Raw genomic sequence first — 21,082 nt, forward strand, 5'->3', positions numbered from 1 at the left:
ATTGTCAAGAGTATTAAAGGGTGTCTTCTCAATGTAAATGAATCTGTAGTATCATTAGGCACCTCCTTAAAGATTCAATTTAATACGGAGTATAACATTTCCATCACAGTGACCCAACTGCTCTTGTGGTGCCTCCACTTCCAAAATGTTGTTATGATGTGAATGTGGTTTAATTTAGCAAATGCTCATTGAATTAGGAATGTATTTATTCATAAAGCACTTTTTTTTGAGTGGGAGGTGTAAGCCACTAAATATGACAGTAGGGTAATGGATTTTTTATTTACTTGCCCGACCAGCAGTGTTGGTTGGTGCCAATCCCATCTGTACATTTGAATATGAAATATATGAACTTTTTTTGTGAATATTGATATCAACTCTCAGAATATACTGTAAATCATGGACTATGAGCTGGTTAACACTCATACAGTATGATATAAATTCTTAACCGTCCAATTTGCACAAGAGAAATAATGACCAGATATGACAAGGCAGCCCCTCCCCCTCTCTCACTTGGTCGTGTTTGGTCACAGCAGGAAAGGGATGTTGGCATTCTCCTCATATCCTGCATACTCATATCCCTAAGTCCCTCTCATAATTATTATTCAGTGGATGCATTGCTTGGCACAAGGACAAAACTTTGCATAATTTATGCAAGACCGTCATCAATTTTATTTAAACGGCCCCAGACACGTTCTTTTGCTTTTCACTAAATAGACAAGCTCTGGTCGGACATAAAACGCAGGCGGAGGAAAGAAAGAACTTTATTTATATCTTTATCTAAACTTTGAACCAGTGTTCAGTTTATATATTAGGTTCCATATGTGGCCAACTCAAATAAATTGTATTTATGTGCATACTTTTGCATAGCCTGGTATGATACTGCAAATCTACAGACACAGGGATGAAGGTTTTAAAGCATAAAGCTTATTTTGAAGGGGATAAATATATTCCCAGGTATGCTGTTGTTGAAGATGAGGTAAGTGTGTTAAGGTACAGCAGTCTTCCCGTACAGCAGTCTTCCCGTACAGCAGTCTTCCCGTACAGCAGTCTTCCCGTACAGCAGTCTTCAGGGCTTTTGCTCTGAGACTTGGAAGGTATTTTCAGTGCAGTGCTCAAAGGAAAATGTCCTCAGAGAACGAAAGGAGGGGGCTGCTCTTATTGTCCTGTATCCCAGGATGTTGCCGGGCTATTTACACCAACCTTAATGAAGAAAAGGAGATGTAAATAGCTTCTCTTTATTAGCTAACCACATCCAATGAGAGCTGTGTGGTCTTTTTCACTTTGCATTCCACTCCCGTGATATTCCAAGTAATAAACCTGTTTTTTTTTCCACTGCATTGTCCATCAGTGTGGATATCACACACCAGCCGTGTGCGACTGCCAGACCATTGCAATGCGCTTTTCGGTGCCAGAAACAGGAAAGGGCAAGTCAGTTTGACTTTGTCTGACCACACTGCAGAGTGTACTGAAACCCATGAATATTGGCAGCTCTCTTCCATTTCTAAACAGAGTGGATTTAATGGACAGGGGGAACATTTCACAAATACTCCCACTCCGGAGGTAAACGACAAGTCCCACTAATTTACTTTTGGCTCCTCTCTTTGTCACTCTGTCTCCGGGATTACGTTTGTTAGCGAGGAGCGTAAAAACAAATGAGAACTTTTCTATTATGAAACGAGGTGTGGAATTACATTCCGCTGGCAACCCCCATTTCTTTTTATCTTTAAAAAAAAAAAAACGTTTTATTTGGTTACATTAGCTGAAAATGGGACTTTCTTTAAAGAATAATGTGTAAGAGATGCTATTTAATCAGTTTGCTCAACATTTCAGGTCGGGATGTAATTTCCTGACTTTGTCTTCCAGTCCATTTACGAGCTGAGCCACGTTATACTACTTCAATGGACATGCCTTTTTACTTTTGTTTAGGTTTAATTTGTTTGCACCAAATAAAATATGTGATAAACAATAATACAAATAAAATAATACGGTTTGCAAGTGTGGTTGGAAGCCCAAGGGCTCATATAAAAACCACACCACAATCTAAGACCAAAAAATAAATAAGGTTTGTTAAAACAGATTACAAAACCCACTAATCATAAATGTACTGATCAATCACACAAAAATAAACAGTATATCTTTTGTTTAAATGTGAGCATGTGAGTGTTGGGATATATGGAGGAGTAGTTTGGTCGAGTAGTTTGGTTCATCAGGCTGACCCCCCAGTCTTCGCTTGGCAATGTGAATATAAGAATTCCAGAGTAGGGTGGTATCTCTATCTTATATAGAATTGACTATGTGAGGTGAGGCAGTGGGGAGGGTGAAGGTTATCGCAGTGTCTTGTGTTAAATAGATGGATTTCAGAATTAACCAGGAAGAAACCATTTGAAGGTTTTAGGTAAACTGTCTGGGAGATATGAGTATTTGTAGATAAAAATGCATAATTGGCGTACAGTGATGTAGTAAATGGATAAGATATTGAGTTTCTTAAAGGTGCAGATGGAGCCAGGTAAATAGCTGAGGTGGCTAGTCTTGTAAATGTCTTTTGTATGATGAGTCATTTGTGTAGGTAGGAGATGTTTGTACTGGCCCAGACAATATTATAGTAAATAAGATATGGTTAAATGAAGCTATAGTAAAGAGTTACGAAGCAAGCCTGATGAACCAAACCACGCATCTTTCTGATGATACAAACAGATTTCATCACTTTCCTGCAGACAAATTGAATAGGATCTTTTAAGGTTAACTTTTCATTCATCAGAACTCTGAGGAATCTAGGCTGTGACTATTTCTTATTCTTACTAGTGAATACAATAAAGTTAGATTTTTTTTTTACATTGAAAGAATTTGTTTATCTGGAACCATTCAGAAAATTTGACCATGCCTGAGTTGGCTTCATGAATTAGTGAATAAAAAATCTTGTGAGATCAAATTGGTGTCATCAGCAAAGAGAATGGGAAGTACGGTAGAAGACACAACAGCAAGGTCATTGATTTTTTTTGTAATATATATTTTTTTAACCTTTATTTAACTAGGCAAGTCAGTTAAGAAAAAATTCGTATTTTAGATTAGGATTTAGATTTAGATTAGCAATAACAAAGGTCAAATCATCAACCCTGTGGGATGCCACAGGATATCTTGGCCATGGTAGATGCACAGCCGTTTGCATAAACATATTGTTTTCTATTTGTAATTCTGTGTTGTTTTTTTGGTCGCACTGCTTTGCTTTATCATGGCCAGGTTGCAGTTGTAAATGAGAACTTGTTCTCAACTGGCCTACCTGGTTAAATAAAGGTGAAATAAAAAAATAAAAAAAATAATTAAAAAAATCCATGTTGACTTTATATTATTTAATGATTCTTGGAATTTGTTAGTAAAATATATTTTTGGGGATAACCAAAGTAATACATTTTTTTTAATACTTTTTGTAATTTGCACAATTCAGAGGAGAGGGATTTGAGAAACGTTTTATACATCTTGTTTTTTTTTTAACTGAGGATTTTTGGAGACCGGTTGTAAACCAAGGTTTCCAGAACCCTTCTGCTGCTCTCTTATGTGGTTTAACTAAGGGAACACAGTGATGAAATACAGAGTTGAAAGATGTTAGAAAAGTCTGGTAAGCACACTCTACATCGGCCTGATTTTATAAACATTTTCCCGTGAAATATCATCAATCAACATGCTTTTTACATTTCCCGTGAAATATCATCAATCAACATGCTTTTTACATTTTCCCGGCAACATTGTGTTAGTGTTACACTTTAAAATACAAATATTTACACTTTAAAAGTGTTAATACTTCTAGCTAAGTAGTACCTAGTTGAATTACAAAGCCGATACTAGCAACACTAACGTACTCATAACTGCTTGCTTGATTTGTTTATGCACGTGTCCTAATTCCAAAGTAGTTTCCCCTTTGCGCTCCCATCTGCAATCATTCCCATTCATACGGAGCTCATCATATCAGATCTGTTCTCTCTCCATGCAGCTCAAGCATTTCCATTTAGACCCCGCTGTTCGCCATAGTGAAACAGATCAATACGCTACCCAGAGAGACTTATTTGCATGGTAACCTTTTGCTCAGTCTGAAAAATATGTAGGCCTATGGAGCATCAGAAAGTGGGCCATTTTACCCGTAGGGTTTAGGACATTGCTTGACTACTGTTCTGTTCGTATTGACCCTAACTTGAGATTGAAATACATTTGAGTAAGAGCTCTGATTGGATAGAAATGGTGTTGCATTGTAGGGGCAGGCCGTATGGCTGTTTTTGCTATGCAGACCAAACCTTGAGAAGGCAATGTAGTCGAAATGCTGCAGAAACAGGGCAATGCACTTCTTCACTGTTTTCTGAGTAGCCACAGATTCAGAACAACATCATAGACTTAGTTCCATATGATGTATTGCTTGTGCTTGTCTTTGACAACCACTGTCGCCAGGAGTTTTTGGTCGGAAAAAAGTATATGCTATTTCAGCAAAAATATTCTCCTCACTTAGATATTCATGGGAAATAATGTTTGGTCTTGTGTGTGTTTTGTTATCCCGTGAACTCCATGCCATCCATTTTGTTGTCAGCTTTGAGCTAAAGTATTTATTACAATCCATAGAGCAGATGCCAAGACAGTGATGGAAGATGGTGAATACTCAACCATATTTCCGAGTCGAATTTGACTTCAAGATGAAGCGAAATTATGTTGCCCTATTATTTACTTTCAATAAGCAAGTTATTGACAAGTCACATAAATCCACAAGACATGGAAACAAATATTGTTTTATCCTCAGTCCTCTATCTAGCCCACCTCCATCCAAATATCCAACTTGAGCAAACATCCCAATGTCACGAAAATTGCATTAATCACTCGGGCATATTTCTCTAAGGAAGGCTGTTGAATTTTTTTAATATATTTTTTTATTTGTTTGAGACATCTCGCTAAGGCAATTATGGACAATGGTGAGCAATGCATGAAGAGAAATAATGACTTTGCAATTTGTCTTCTGCCTGGTACAACAAGAGAGGTTAAAGCAATTGATCCATCCTCCATATGGGAGGGGAAAGGCTAGATAAGTTCATTTTGGCACTGACAACTGGAGAAGACAAACATTGGCTTTTGGGACCCCTCTCTCAGAACTGATATCCCTATTAAAACCTCCCAGTGGAAGATGGAGGAGATGAATAGAAAGTCTGAATGTTACCATCATCAATCACCCATGGCAACACAGTAACTTCTGTGCGACGAAGCATGAAATCTTTGATTCCCAAATCCCAATGAGATGACGGCACCATTATGGGTTCAGTTCTCCGAGAAGCAACATCGGATAACGTTCGGAATGGGAATTCACCGTCCAACTGAATCCAACAAGGGAAAAAAATCCTAATCTCCTAGGCCCATCACGGTGCTGCCGAATATTTATTCTGAAATGGTAATTTCCTGATTGTCTCATTCCGATCACGGTCTTGCTTAGCATTGTGGGCCCATTTTTCTACAGCTGCTATTTATTATTTTAATGATGCTGAGTCTGAATGTTTGCACTGAATTACACAAATTTGCCTTGGACTAATGACAATGCCCCAGAGGAACAGAGACACATTGTGTGATTCTCCAGACTATGTGCTGCATACATTCAGAAGTATTAAACTCTGTCGGGCATATCACCGAAAGGCACTCAATCTATGTAGCTGTGCCTAGACAGTTTTTAGGCCACTTGGGCAATGTTGTTTAGGAAATGATCTGCAGAGTAATATGATATGTCATTCTACAGATATAGGCTAACTCATATTTGGAAGTATGCACGGAATTCGTTGCAGCCTCCTAGCTTAACATAGCTGAATAAAAGTAAATGGTGCAGCATTTAACATTTAACGCAGCGTTAAATGTGTTAACACTAAGTGAATGATTACTTGGGTATCAATCGGGACAGATAGTTTTGTACTCGTTCATCAACCTTCTCTAAAAACATTTTATAAAATGGTCTTAATATACTGTCAAATCATTACTGAGGTTGCCACTGGGCCATAGCTGCAGTGTTGCCAAAATGGATGCTGACTTCTGTCCGAATTCTTGACATGACTATCGGGGGTTGGGGGGCATGCAGTAATATTTTCTCATAACTGAGACGTATTGGGCAATAAATGTTAAATCCTCCAGTAATGTCTTGCACAGATGATGTTATTAGACTTGCCAGCCAGAGGTATGTGTGTGTTGGGCGTCTGTCAGAAAGCCCTTCTCTTCCCCTGTCCTCCCCTCCCAACTCCCCCTATGCCGAAACCAACTGGTCCAGGAAAAGGCATGCCAGACCAAGGCAGACTACCCTCCGGAATTCACCATACTATACCCACACACTGCCTCCGAAATGAATTTCTCCTTCTTGGCCCCCCTTCAACATGGAAGGAGAGGAGTGGAGGATTGGAGAGGTGGAGGGAGGGGTAAAGTTTCCGAGTTTGCTTTAAAGATTATCCCACTCCTGATGGTCCCCGTTGTGAAGGCGAAGTAATATAGCTTGTCAGGTTGAGCCCAAAAAGAAATGAGAAGTAGAGGAAAAATAGAAAAGGGAGGGAGGGAGGTAAGAAGAAAAGCGCCCCTCATCTGAGCTTTGAGGTCCCCGGCATTGACAGGAACACAGCAAGCCAATGGGACTCCAAAGGCAGAGGACCATATTGTTTCTCCAGGGGGGTGGGGGAGTGCTCAGAGGGGATGGGGGTGTGCCGGGTGGGTTGGGGGGGGATCAAAGAAGAAGAGGGGGCTACACTCTGGGCTTAGTGGCAAGATATTTTGACACCAACGCTTTTTCAATGGAGTACTGAGTTTCCATCCAGGACGGGACTGAAAAGGCACTGTAGGGGAAGGTGACTGAGCCTTATGGCATTGAATTGGCTGCTACTGTATTCAGGGAGTTTTCATTAGCCTTCGCTGTATATAGAACAGCCCCAGTATATTACAAGTGAGAAAGTTGCCACACTCCTTTCCTTTCTGTGTTAGCGTTAGCATTGTAGCTATCGCAGTTCTCTTGAACCAAGAGCTGTTTGAGGTAATGATATCATATTGCGTTAGAAGGGGAAAGGAAGTAGCCTAGCCTTGGCACTGGCTTCTAACACACTCCAGGCCCTGGTCTCTGACAAAATTAAATACAGGTTGCTCTCCAACTCCCCACCCCTGCCAATGGGTCTGCGCCTTAGCACAATATTGATCCGGAGGGCCAATGCTATCAACCGAGAGCCTTCTGTGATCCTGTCGGCATCAAGTGGCAGGCAATCTCTTTAAGCGTCCAAGAAAAAGTTCCTCACATGTGCAAGTCCGGTGTGGTCTAGAAGTCAAAAGCAATCATTGACTCTCTTTAGTCCGGTTTTATAAAATGGCGGGGCGGGGGGGGGGGGGCAGAGTGCTGCGGCAGTAAGTGGACGAGTATCATCGCTACACAGTGGGGCAATTAGAGATTGGGGCTCTGGTTCACAAGGCCAAATGACTTAGAGGAATATGATTGAGGTGTGTGTGTTGAGTGTATGTGTGTACTGAAAAGTGTGTGAGTGTGTCAGACTATTTCCAATGTGTCAGCTCTCAACAACCCATAGTATATCTATCTCGATTACTTTTGTCTAGGTTCATCATGCTCTACTGTCTATGAGCCCCCCTCCCACTTGCTTGGTTAATTTCACTGCCTATGCAGCTATGGTTAGTAGTTCTCACTGAATATATCCTCTTCCCTATTTGAATCTGCATTGTGTCTTTTTTAAATCTTTCGGCTAAAGGCCTATTAGATCAGCGTGGGATGCCTGATGTAGTAAGCTGCCACTCCGCAGTGCTAATCACCAGGCAGTTAAACCCAGTGGTTTACGGTCTCTTTGCACAGAGTTCCCCTACTGCCTCGGATCGTCTGCTGTCGACTCGCCCCCAGGGCTACTGCTGGTTACCTATTTTAATAGGTTGAAATCTCCAAATCCAAATGCATTCTTCTTTTCAGCCAAGAGCTGTGGCTGTATCACACCCTAATCCACAGAGTGTGTAGTAGTAGTGTGCTTATTTGTGAGAGTACCTACTACAATGTGACAGGCGGGCCCCTCTTTCTACAAGACCTATCTCTGGCACTCCCTGCCATTATCAACGGAGACCCTGGAGCAATTAAGGTTAAGTGCCTTGCTGAAGGGCACATTGACAGATTTTTCACCTTGTCGGCTCGGGGATTCTAACTATCGACCTTTCAGTTACTGGCCCATCGCTTTATCCGCTAGGCTATCTGCCGCCGCAAAGTGTAGCTCCCTGACCGGGAATCGACCCTGGGCCGCGGCGGTGAGAGTGCTGAGTCCTAACCACTAGACGTGTGTGTGTGTGTGTGTGTGTGTGTGTTCATCTGTGTCTATATCAGTTCCTACCACCCCCCAAAGTACACACTGTCTCCAAGCAGAATGGGGCCCCATCTCCACGCTGATGGCTTAATGGTTTGAGACTGCAGGCTGATGTAATTCTCAATGTCAGGGGTCTCCAATTCAATTCCTCCAAACTCCTTGCATTTGCAGATTTGTGCTTTTAGACTGTGCTGTTAATGACTTAATTAGACTCTAGTCGATATTGGATTGAATGAAGGGGCAATCTGCAGTTGCTACCTCAATTTTTTTGGGACGTTGACATTAATTATATGTACCCATTCATTCTTGAAGATGCCTTACGAGCTTAGTTCAGCTGTCATACCAAATCAGAAACTAAATTTATAAGCTTGTTTTACTCCAATGTTTGTAAGCAAAGTAAATGTAAACAAACACTATAATGCCTCAAAACATGGTTAAAACTATACTTCATGGAAGGGCAGTCCTTGCATCCATAGCGTTGTCTATGAATTTGAGTGGTTACATTTCTCCAGCCCCAACCCTCAGCTTTTTCTGAAACAGGGGCAGGGAAAACACTTTGTTATTGTTTCAACAGCTGATTGCTGCTTTAAGCAAGAACATCCTAAATGTTTTTTGTTGTTGTTGTTGGGCAGTGTCTTTAGTAATCGAGCGACTGCACTTGATATGCAGAGGTGGTACATATAAGTGAATGTACAGGGGTTGCTAGCTGGGTTTGAGCTCAATCCAGGAAGTGAACACCCTCATGAAAAACGAATGGCTAATTTGGGCTGAAATATAACTGAATTGATACCCAAGGTGGGCGGATATTCAAATGAGCCTGACACATGATTCTCACCCCCTGGTATAACATGTTCAGCATCTGCTTTTATTTTCCCAGAGGGCCTTGAAGCACCACAGCCCGAGTAGGCTTCTTGTGATTCGTCAGGTCTGAGTGCATTTTCCCTGACTAGACCCTGACTGAGTATTGCTCTCTTGATGTCCAGAGACAAAACACCCCCCCCTGCGAACATGTTCCGTCAGCTCAATCAAGCTTCCATCAAACTCCATTTGCATCTGAAGACGTGGGGAGCTTGATAGTCTGGCTCTCAGCCTCACTCAAACTACTCCAGACACCACTATTCTACGCCTCTGGCAGCGAAGAACAACATTTTCCAATTATAGATGATTATCTCAGTGAATTTTTGTGATTAGTTGGATTCGGGACGCTATGAGGGAGGGATAGTGGATCGTTCGGGGTGTGATTTGAACGGTAATGTGTCTGGAATTGTATATTAGATCAAGGACTGCTGACCACAGTGTCTAAGAAAGTGTTATATATATTGGTATATGCAAGCAGTGTATTAGTGTCAAGGCCGGGTTTGCACAAACAAGCGCATCCGTAGTAAAACGAATACAATTTGAACCAACCTGTATGCAACTTTTGCCAATCCATTTTCCCCTGAATCCCATGATGCCTCCATCTCAACAGTGAAACTCAAAGGCTTTGAAAAGTTGAGGGGAAGCTACAGTACTGTATAGTTGTTGCTTTCAAACCATAAACGTACATGTTTCTGTCTGCGACACGGTCTCCTGTTGTTGTTCAGTTGAAAAAACATCAGCCTGGTCATTAAGGTCTTTGAAAAACAAGAGCAACACTCCATGTGTGTCATTCAGACATGTCAAACAATGCTGCCCAGGGCTGTTAGACAGCACAAAGGCAGAGCTCTATGCCATATTCACCAATTTGACCTTTGACCTGTGTGTCAGCCATGTTTGTCAGTAGGGCACTTATCTCTAGACCTCCAGATGCTAGGGGACTAAGGTTGTCTGGCCTAACCCAACCCTATGGAGTGGCCAATCACGGGCCATACAGACATCCAATTGTGTTGGGCCGGTCCAAGCATTCTTTGTTTCACCATTTCCTGCTCTGATGGTGAAGTTTATAGTGACCAGGAATGAAGGAAGTCAGTTGGAACTTGAGGTCATTGGGTCCTGAGGTGGATCTATGAAAGCCAGTACTTCCGTCATGCATGATTTATATACACACTCATACGTACAAGCACGCTGTATAGGAACGAGTGCATGCTCACACATACACAAACACACCATCACCAACCCACTCTCTTTATTTCTTTCTCTCTTTCTCTAGTTCTCGCTCACTCACTCGCACACTCATTTGGCTGCAGAGAAGGCCAGGTGGAAACCATTTGAATTCCCTGTGGTTGTAACCACGGTCGTTACTCATAACACAGAGGGTAGACGCACCTCCGATTGCCAGACCATTTACAACATATCCCCCTCTGATTTGTGTAACTTATTCATTAAGATGGAGACAATTCTATGCATTGCATGCACAAAAAACAGCAACAATTTGACTCGATAACATTTGTACGAATTCCCCTGCACATGCACTAGGCTAACATCGGATAATCACATTGAGATACATGCACCATTGGGATCATGGTTATTCATGTCTAAAATCTGTTTCCTATTCACCCGCCATCTAAAATTACAGTTTTTATTTGTATTTGTCTCCCCACGTTACGGGCTCTGAGTGAAGTGTCTGCTGAAAGGCAGCCCTTTGTTATTTCAATGGTTCTGTGACTTAAGGAGTCAATTTGACTTGGTTGCAGGCGCTGCAGTCTGGTTTGAATGGAGAATTATTCAAATTGAGGCGGAGGGAATATTCCCGAAACAAAATGGTGATTGAGACCTCACCCAGTCAAACCGAGAAAACGCAGAGGAACGGAGAGCTCACACTGACGACTTTTAGCTTTGAGGTCAATAGGAAACCTGCCAAAATGCCATAATTCATTGCATAAGTGATTTAGTTACGTGGTTTGTCTAAAGTTCCATAGAGTGGGACCCTCATGTTGTGTGTCTTGTTGAGCAATTTAGTGGTTACCTGGGGTTTTCTCGACCGCATTCTCTGGCTGCTTGCCAGAGACCGAAAGGATCCCAATACAGGAATGGTCCATCCAATCAGCTGGGGTTATGTCAGACAGGCTCAGGGACAGGTCATGTTTTTGTGGCGTCATACATTCCATGCATTGTTCTGCCAATAGCCATCCTCCTTTCCCTTAGAAAATTGACTCCCACCATTTTAGAAGTCTTGGTTTAAAAAAAAGAAAGAAAACCCTCAGCAAGTAGGCTAGATAGATTATAATGTATTCCAGTTCCAATATTTCAGTATGACGTTTTGGCAAAGTACAACATCTCAGGGTTTTGGCTCACGGTCCTGGTCGCCCGTGGAGGGAAATTCATCGTGAACAGGTGTGGTCATGGTTGTTGTTGTTGTTATTATTAACACAAGCCTACTGATAATATAGTGCTTTTTAATTCAATCAAAGCTCTTTCTCACTGTGTGTGACGTCAAAGTGGAAGAATGTGCGAGTGCTTGCATTTGTGTTTGTGAGCATGTACTGTATGTAATTAGGCTAACATTATCTTTGCCGATAAATGCCTTGGCCATCACTCACACGGACAGGTCTCTCGTAAGTGCCCCCACACAGTAACTGCCTGGGCTAAAGTTAGCGCTATTATTTTACTCTTGGGTATACATGTGCAAAGCAAATAGAAGAAACCTTGCAGTCTATTGTATACTCATAAGTAACCATGTAGGACAGGGCTTTTGCTACGCGTATTCCGGAAAATATCTTTGATCTGCAACAGGTCTAAGTCCATGTTCGTATGCGTTATCACGCTACCAAGTGATGTTGTATTGGCCCTCATACCATAGACCCCTCAAACTCAACTCGGACCTTTAAAACGCAGTGGAACTGGCTTCTTTCATTGTTCCCCTCTAATCAGGGACAACAGGTGGGTGCAATTAATTATCAGGTAGAACAGAAGACCAGCAGGCTCTGGACATCGTAGAGTAAGCGTTGAATACCCCTGCCACAAAATGACTGTATGTATTGTGCAGTACAAGCTGTGTGATCATGAAAGCTTTTCATTTGCTGTCCACTACTCTTTTGCATTCCCATTACTTTCATATTTACATTTTGGTCGTTTATCAGACACACTTATTCTCTACAGGATCGGTGTCCCCCCCCCCACGGGACGGTTGAGCTAACGTGCGCTAATGTTATTAGCATGATGTTGTAAGTAACAAGACATTTTCCAGGAAATAGTAATATCTGATATGGGCAGAAAGCTTAAATTCTTGTTAATATGACTGCACTATCCAATTTACAGAAGTTATTACAGTGAAATAATACCATGCTATTGTTTGAGGAGAGTGCACCGTTATGAACTTGAAAATGTATCAATAAACCGATTAGGGACAATTGGGCAGACTTGATCGTTTATTTTTTTTAACAGTAATGCAATGGTTGTTTGGATCAGTCTAACACTTTGTACTTGCACTGTTGCCATCTAGTGGCCAAAATGTAAATTGCACCTAAACTAGAATATTACATTGTGGCCTTTCTCTTGCATTTCAAAGATGATGAAACAAAGAAAAAACATGTTTTTTCTATTATTATCTTTTACCAAATCTAATGTGTTATATTCTCGTACATTAATTTCACATTTCCACAAACTTCAAAGTGTTTCATTTCAAATGGCATCAAGAATATGCATTTCCTTGCTTCAGGTCCTGATCTACAGGCAGTTAGATTTGGGTATTTTATTTTAGGCAAAATTGGAAAAAAAAGGGTACGATCCTTAAGAGGATTTTATACAGAGCGACTTAGTCAGTGCATCCAATCAAGGTAGATAAATAACCAATTATCACAGTCATTACATTGCAAGTAAAAACGTTCTTCAATAAAGCAGCTATCATCAGAATGAGTAATAGTAAGACAAGCGTATGGGTGGGGGTTTGAAATCATTTCACAGTATCATTCATTTTTCTCAGATATCCTCATATTCAAAATATATTTTGGGTGGCACTCTATTGCTGCAGCTGGGGCAGAGGTTATATGGGGCGGTGTGTGTAGCAAGCAGACTGCGGGACAAAGAGAGAGATGCCAAGGCAACTTGGCTACATCCAAAACTAGGTAACTTGTAGCAGCCACAATGTTATTCATCATCCCATACAGTGCCTTCAGACCCCGTTGGTTTCTTAACATTTTGTTACAAAGTGGGATTAAAATGGATTTAATTGTTCTTTTTTTGTCAACAATGTAAACAAAATACTCTGTCAATAAAATGTGAAGAAATCCAAGGGGTCTGAATACTTTTGCAAGGCACTGTATAACAGTGCCTGTTTTGACTGGAATAGCCTGGAGAAGCTAGCTAGCTAAGATAACCTAGCTAGATATATAGCTGGCTAATTGAGGCCCCATGCTGCGCTTTCTCCCCAACCCCCATTCAGATAAAAAACAGCATACCTGTTGGTTGCTCATTGAAGCCTACTTCTCATTTTGCTAAGTTTAAGACTGCAATTTTATTCCATCTTGCATTGAATTAGAGAACTCTCACTCCACTTGCTACACAGCCCTTTTGCCACTTTGATTGGCCAACAAAAACAACAAGCTACACATTTGAAGGCTGCCGGTTGGCTACCGGTCTTTTTATGGGGTGCACCATGTATGTCATAAACTACATTGAAAAGTTTGTTTTGATTAAATTAAGCATTTGAAATGTCATGGTATATGATTGTATGTAACAATGTTACATGGCTATTTTAATTAAATGTAGATTTTTTTTCTCCAGTTGAAATAGGCCTACATTAGGTTCTACTTTTATCTCACAAAAATGAATACTCACAAGTATTCGAAAACTAATAGTTTGGATATTAAAATAGCCGTGCACATCCCTAGACAAGACAAGTTTAAAACAATTTCAAAGATGTTGAGGCTTTTTATTTGAGTGAAAACAGAAATCAATGGTTGAATTTGTTGATTTGGGAGTGCTTAATGTAACATACAGTATATGCAATCAATATTATGCAAATGAGCAAGCATTCTAATTCTAACAAAGTCTCTGATCGTCTTCAAATCACATGTGAAATGATCTTCTGTACGGTGTACATTTTATTACAAAAGTCCCTACTATGTTTCAGGTGTCTTTCCACTATATTCACTGAGATCAGGGTTCCAATTTTTTCCATTTGCTTTATGAGCAAAAGCACAAAACTACAGAATAATGACAAATGTTTACAAATAATGAAACTTATTTACTCATCAATAGTTTCTAAATCAGACGACACTACAGTGGTAGGCTTGATTACCAACAACAACAAGACAGCCTACAGGGAGGAGGTGAGGGCCCTCGGAGTGTGGTGTCAGGAAAATAACCTCACACTCAATGTCAACAAAACAAAGGAGATGATCGTGGACTTCAGGAAACAGCAGAGGGAGCAGCCCTCTATCCACATTGATGGGACAGTAGTGGAGAGGGTGGAGTGTTTTAAGTTCCTCGGCGTACACATCACGGACAAACTGAAATGGTCCACCCACACAGACAGCGTGGTGAATAAGGCACAGCAGCGCCTCTTCAACCTCAGGAGGCTGAAGAAATTTGGCTTGTCACCAAAAACACTCACAAACTTTTACAGATGCACAATCGAGAGCATCCTGTCGGGTTGTATCACCGCCTGGTACGGCAACTGCTCCGCCCATAACCGTAAGGCTCTCCAGAGGGTAGTGAGGTCTGCACAACGCATCACCGGGTGCAAACTACCTGCCCTCCATGACACCTACAGCACCCGATGTCACAGGAAGGCCAAAAAGATCATCAAGGACAACAACCACCCGAGCCACTGCCTGTTCACCCCGCTATCATCCAGAAGATGAGGTCAGTACAGGTGCATCAAAGCAGGGACCGAGAGACTGAAAAACAGCTTCTATCTCAAGGCCATCAGACTGTTAAACAGCCATCACTAACATTGAGTGGCTGCTGCCAACACACTGACTCAACTCTAGCCACTTTAATAATGGAAATATTGATGTAATAAATGTATCACTAGCCACTTTAAACAATGCCACTTTTTATATAATGTTTACATACCCTACATTACTCATCTCATATGTATATACTGTACTCTATACCATCTACTGCATCTTGCCATCTTGATGTAATAAATGTATCACTAGCCACTTTAAACAATGCCACTTTTTATATGTTTACATACCCTACATTACTCATCTCATATGTATATACTGTACTCTATACCATCTACTGCATCTTGCCTATGCCGTTGGGCCTTCACTCATTCATATATTTTTATGTACATATTCTTATTCATTCCTTTACACTTGTGTGTGTGTAAAGTAGTTGTGAAATTGTTAGGTTAGATTACTAGTTAGATATTACTGCATGGTCGGAACTAAAAGCACAAGCATTTCGCTACACTCACATTAACATCTGCTAACCATGTGTATGTGACAAATAAAATTTGATTTGTCTCTACCTTCTTGCCCTTTGTGCTTTTGTCTGTGCCCAATAATGTTTGTACCATGTTTTGTACTGCTCCCATGTTGTGTTGCTACCATGTTGTCATGTTGGTTTGCTGCCATGCTATGTTGTTGTCTTGGGTCTCTCTGTATGTAGTGTTATGGTGGCTCTTGTCGTGTGTTTTGTCCTATATTAAACACTTTTAATCCCAGCCCCCATCTCTGCAGGAGGCCTTTTTCCTTCTGGTAGGCCGTCATTGTAATTAAAAATGTGTTTTTAACTGACTTGCCTGGTTAAATCAAATCCTATAAAAATACGGTATGCTATAATAGAAACGACAACACTATATACAGAACATATGGCACTTACTTTGATAGGGATGCACACATTGGAAAAAGTTTGCAAGGCCTTTTCTGACTAGAGATGCTTAAATGTCTTCATACTTGATCTGGGGAAGTGCTTGGTCTCTCGTCAAATAGATTCCTTTGTCCAGCTCAGTAAAGCCTTGAACATAAATTGTCCACAACAGTGAAATGGGCTACTTCTTATATTAATTAATGAGGAGGCGGAACACACCTCAATTCAAACGGTTGTTTGAAACGCGTGCCTTGGTTTGAGGGCAGCGCGGATGAACTGTCCTATTGCAGAGCAATCACATTTTGGAACAGTGATAGCATTCTGACATCACGTGCATAAACAAATTCACACTGGGGCGACCATTAGCGATCTTTGGAACTCACGCGTTAAAAGGTAATAATCTTTACCATTAGGCCTATTAGGCCCACATCTGAGCCCCCCCCAAAAATGTCCCGTACTGCTTAAATCATACTTCATTAATATATTAAAATACACCATATATACAAAAGTATGTGGACCCCCCTTCAAATTAGTAGATTTGGTTATTTCAGACACACCCGTTGCTGACAGGTGTATAAATTCGAACACACAGCCATGCAATCTCCGTAGACAAACATTGGCTGTAGAATGGCCTTTCTAAAGAGCTCAGTCACTTTCAACGTGGCACCGTCATAGGATGCCACCTTTCCAACAAGTCAGTTAATCAAATTTCTGCCCTGCTAGAGCTGCTCTAAGTGCTGTTATTGTAAGTGGTGTTATTGTAAGTGGTGTTATTGTAAGTGGTGTTATTGTAAGTGGTGTTATTGTAAGTGGTGTTATTGTAAGTGGTGTTATTGTGAAGTGGAAACATCTAGGTGCAACAACGGCTCAGCCCCAAAGTGGTAGGCCATACAAGCTCACAGAACGGGACCGCAGAACGGGACTGGTAAAATCATCTGTGCAACAAATGAAATGTATTTATATAGCCCTTCTTACATCAGCTGATATATCAAAGTACTGTACAGAAACCCAGCCTAAAACCCCAAACAGCACACAATGCAGGCGAGAAAGCACGGTGGCTAGGAAAAACTCCCTAGAAAGGCCAAAACCTAGGAAGAAACCTAGAGAGGAACCAGGCTATGAGGGGTGGCCAGTCCTCTTCTGGCTGTGCCGGGTGGAGATTATAACAGAACATGGCCAAGATGTTCAAATGTTCATAAATGACCAGCATGGTCAAATAATAGTTATCACAGTGAACAGGTCAGGGTTCCATAGCTGCAGGCAGAACAGTTGAAACTGGAGCAGCAGCACGGCCACGTGGACTGGGGAAAACAAGGAGTTATCATGCCATGTAGTCCTGAGGCATGGTCCTAGGGCTCAGGTCCTCCTCCTCCGAGAGAGAGACAGCGAAAGAGAGAATTAGAGAGAGCATACTTAAATTCACACAGGACACCGGATAAGACAGGATAAATACTCCAGATATAACAGACTGACCCTAGCCCCCCGACACAAACTACTGCAGCATAAATACTTGAGGCGGAGACAGGAGGGGTCAGGAGACACTGTGGACCCATCCGATGATAACCCCGGACAGGGCCAAACAGGCAGGATATAACCCCACCCACTTTGCCAAAACACAGTCCCCACACCACTAGAGTGATATCTTCAAACACCAACTTACCATCCTGAGACAAGGCCGAGTATAGCCCACAAAGATCTCCACCACGGCACAACCCAAGGGGGAGCGCCAACCCAGACAGGAAGACCACGTCAGTGACTCAACCCACTCAAGTGACGCACCCCTCCTAGGGACGGCATGGAAGAGCACCAGTAAGCCAGTGACTCAGCCCCTGTAATAGGGTTAGAGACAGAGAATCCCAGTGGAGAGAGGGGAACCGGCTAGGCAGAGACAGCAAGGGCGGTTTGTTGCTCCAGTGCCTTTCCGTTCACCTTCACACTCCTGGGCCAGAATACACTCAATCATAGGACCTACTGAAGAGATGAGTCTTCAATAAAGACTTAAAGGTCGAGACCGAAACTGCGTCTCTCACATGGGTAGGCAGACCATTCCATATAAATGGAGCTCTATAGGAGAAAGCCCTGCCTCCAGCTGTTTGCTTAGAAATTCTAGGGACAATTTGGAGGCCTGCGTCTTGTGACCGTAGCGTACGTGTAGGTATGTACGGCAGGACCAAATCGGAAAGATGGGTAGGAGCAAGCCAATGTAATGCTTTGTAGGTTAGCAGTAAAACCTTGAAATCAGCCCTTGCCTTAACAGGAAGCCAGTGTAGGGAGGCTAGCACTGGAATAATATGATCAAAAAGCAACTCTGACTACCGAGTTCCTAACTACCTCTAGAAGCAACATCAGCACAAGAACTGTTCGCCGGGAGCTTCATGAAATGGGTTTCCATGGCCGAGCAGCTGCACACAAGCCTAAGATCACCATTCGCTATTCCAAGGGTCGGCTGGAGCAGTGTAAAGCTCACCGCCATTGAATCTGGAGCAGTGGGAATCGCGCTTCACAATCTGGCAGTCCAATGGACGAGTCTTGGTTTGGCGGATGCCAAAAGTGTGTTTAAGTGTAATAATAGTTTACTGAGGGGTCTGAAATTATTGACACCCTTGATAAATGACTGTATAAATGTGTATAAAATAAATAGTTCAAATACTGACATATTGTATGCTCCAAGAAAATTGGGAAAATATATTATTTGATACTAATACCGCTTGTGTTTATAAAAGGTGCCGAACTGACTGAATAAAGTCAATCTCCTATATCCCTTTGCTGTTCATAACGTAGTCAAATGTCCATGGTATCGCATCGGGACAAGTATACAAAAGCTCTTGTTTGTATTTTCCTAGGATTGGATGCCCATGTCGAGATTTATCAGTGACTGCTAAAGTGACTCGTCATTGTGGCCTAGTGATGGTTTGTTTGTGAACAAACAACTCTTTTTGAACTGATTTTTTTGGGTGATCGGAACTGAATGGCATCGATGATAGAGCCAATCATTTGGCACCCTCATTCGCATACTGGTAGACTACTACTGTATTTTGCCGATAATCTGCAATCTGAAAATTTTGAATCCTTACTGCAGTAACAATTGGTAGTGGAGAGAGCCTCATTCTGGTCCCAAATATGATAAAAGAAAACAGATTTGAATAGTTTTTAAAACTAATGATACTTTATATGGTATTTTAAAAGATATTGAAAAAGATCTACTGATTTAATCAAAGTGTTGACAATGGAGTGGTCAACTGCTGCTTTCTGTGTAGCAAAGCCCATGTTAACCTGCTTCATTCTTCTATCTTACCTAATGGTCTATTCACGCCCGCCTAACTTTGTGCACCCCCACTTTTACAAAATCTGACAGGGGTTCAAAGGGTTTCCTTTCCCTAAGTGTCCACAGCAGCAGAGGCTATGAAATACATCATTTGAAGAACAAACATCATTCATACATTTTCAGTGATTTTAATTGTAAAGTCATGTCTTTCTACTCAATAGCACAACTCATTGTACTAAGCTGGGATATACAGTGGTTAAAGGATTCAGTAATTTATCTGTGTATTTCGGATGTAATCAAGGCATTAGATTGTCTGAGGCCACCAAAATAGAGACCCCCCCCCCCATGTAACTAAAAGGGTAATACTTAATATTCTCCTGCTTCCTACTTTCTCATGATTACCCTATTGACTGCAAAGGTTGTTACATTGTAACTACATGGCAATTAATACATTATTTAACTTTACTTTAATTTGCTTCCTGAGTAGGTATATTATAATTGCCAGTGCATCCTTTGTAATATTGTAGTTTAAATAACATTTGATTGAATATACACATTTTGGAAGGCTATAACATGGAAATAAACTACTGAAAATAATTTGTAGTTAATGGCATGGTGTGCCTTGTTGCTATCAGGTCCTAGCCTATTTACTTCATTAGATCAAGATGGTATCATCCCTGGTATTACCTGTGGATTTGATTGTAGTCGCACCCTGTAGAAGGACATTTTTGTTAGGCTTAACTCAAAGTTAAATATTGTTGCATTTAGTGTAGGCTACCAGCAAACTGAACAGTATTGCAATATGTTTGTCCTGTTTTAACTGTGTTGTCAATCATGTTTCAGCAGCGTGTTAACATTGCCTCTTAGTTCATAATGAATATGATTATTATTGACAGTGTGGACCAAATCCTAGATTAGTACTGGGTAAAAGCATTTGTATTCATTCACTTTTTGACAGCACCCCTTTTGATTTGAATGAAACCTATACATATTTACCCATTGTAGAAGTGCTCAGAAAATGAATGAATGGCAAGACTGTCAAGAGATAAAGGTGCTCAAATTTGACCCATTTTGCATACCCCATTTTCCGTACCTATCACCTTCATCACTGGAAAAGATAAACAGTTGAGATTGATATCATATAAAAGCTTACAAACAGTGTTGTTAAACTATTTTATAAATTCTGGAAGAATTTTTTTATTTTAATGAAAATGTTTTAACCTCTTGGACATTAGGTAAAAATGTAGATTTCTGCTTTAACATACCCAAAATGGATAATTTATTATGAGAGGGCCATAAACAATTACTAGTAATGCTGCATACTCCAAGAAATACTAAAATATCACTTTTCTGGTAAAATAGTTATAAATTACTGAAGTGTACTCACTTTTGAGGACACTAGCTCAAGTACATAGTACAAATATAACAAAATCTAAGTTTTTTTCCTATTCAACAGAAGTGGGTTAATAGGGCTTGAAATGACTGAAATGCTTTCTAAATATAGTAACAATCAAATTAGAAACTGCTTACTATAGGATTTCACATTTCGCATAACTGTAAAATAATTAAAGATATTACTTAGGACGGTTCTGACTTAGAATATGTGGACAACTACAAATACCTAGGTGTCTGGTTAGACTGTAAGCTCTCCTTCCTTCCAGACTGACATCAAACATCTCCAATCCAAAGTTAAATCTAGAATTGGCTTCCTATTTCGCAACAAAGCATCCTTCACTCATGCTGCCAAACATACCCTCGTAAAACTGACCATACTACCGATCCTCGACTTCGGCGATGTCATTTA

At 41.0% G+C, this 21,082-nt stretch overlaps 1 protein-coding gene across 14 annotated transcripts in view; it reads left to right on the forward strand.

Annotated features, from left to right (window-relative positions):
- LOC106577626 (adhesion G protein-coupled receptor L3) overlaps positions 1-21,082 on the forward strand; it is a 329,820-nt gene that overhangs the window by 68,161 nt on the left and 240,577 nt on the right. The window lies entirely within an intron of this gene.

The sequence above is a fragment of the Salmo salar genome, chromosome ssa18 (assembly GCF_905237065.1).
Source record: "Salmo salar chromosome ssa18, Ssal_v3.1, whole genome shotgun sequence".
Classification (NCBI taxonomy): domain Eukaryota; kingdom Metazoa; phylum Chordata; class Actinopteri; order Salmoniformes; family Salmonidae; genus Salmo; species Salmo salar.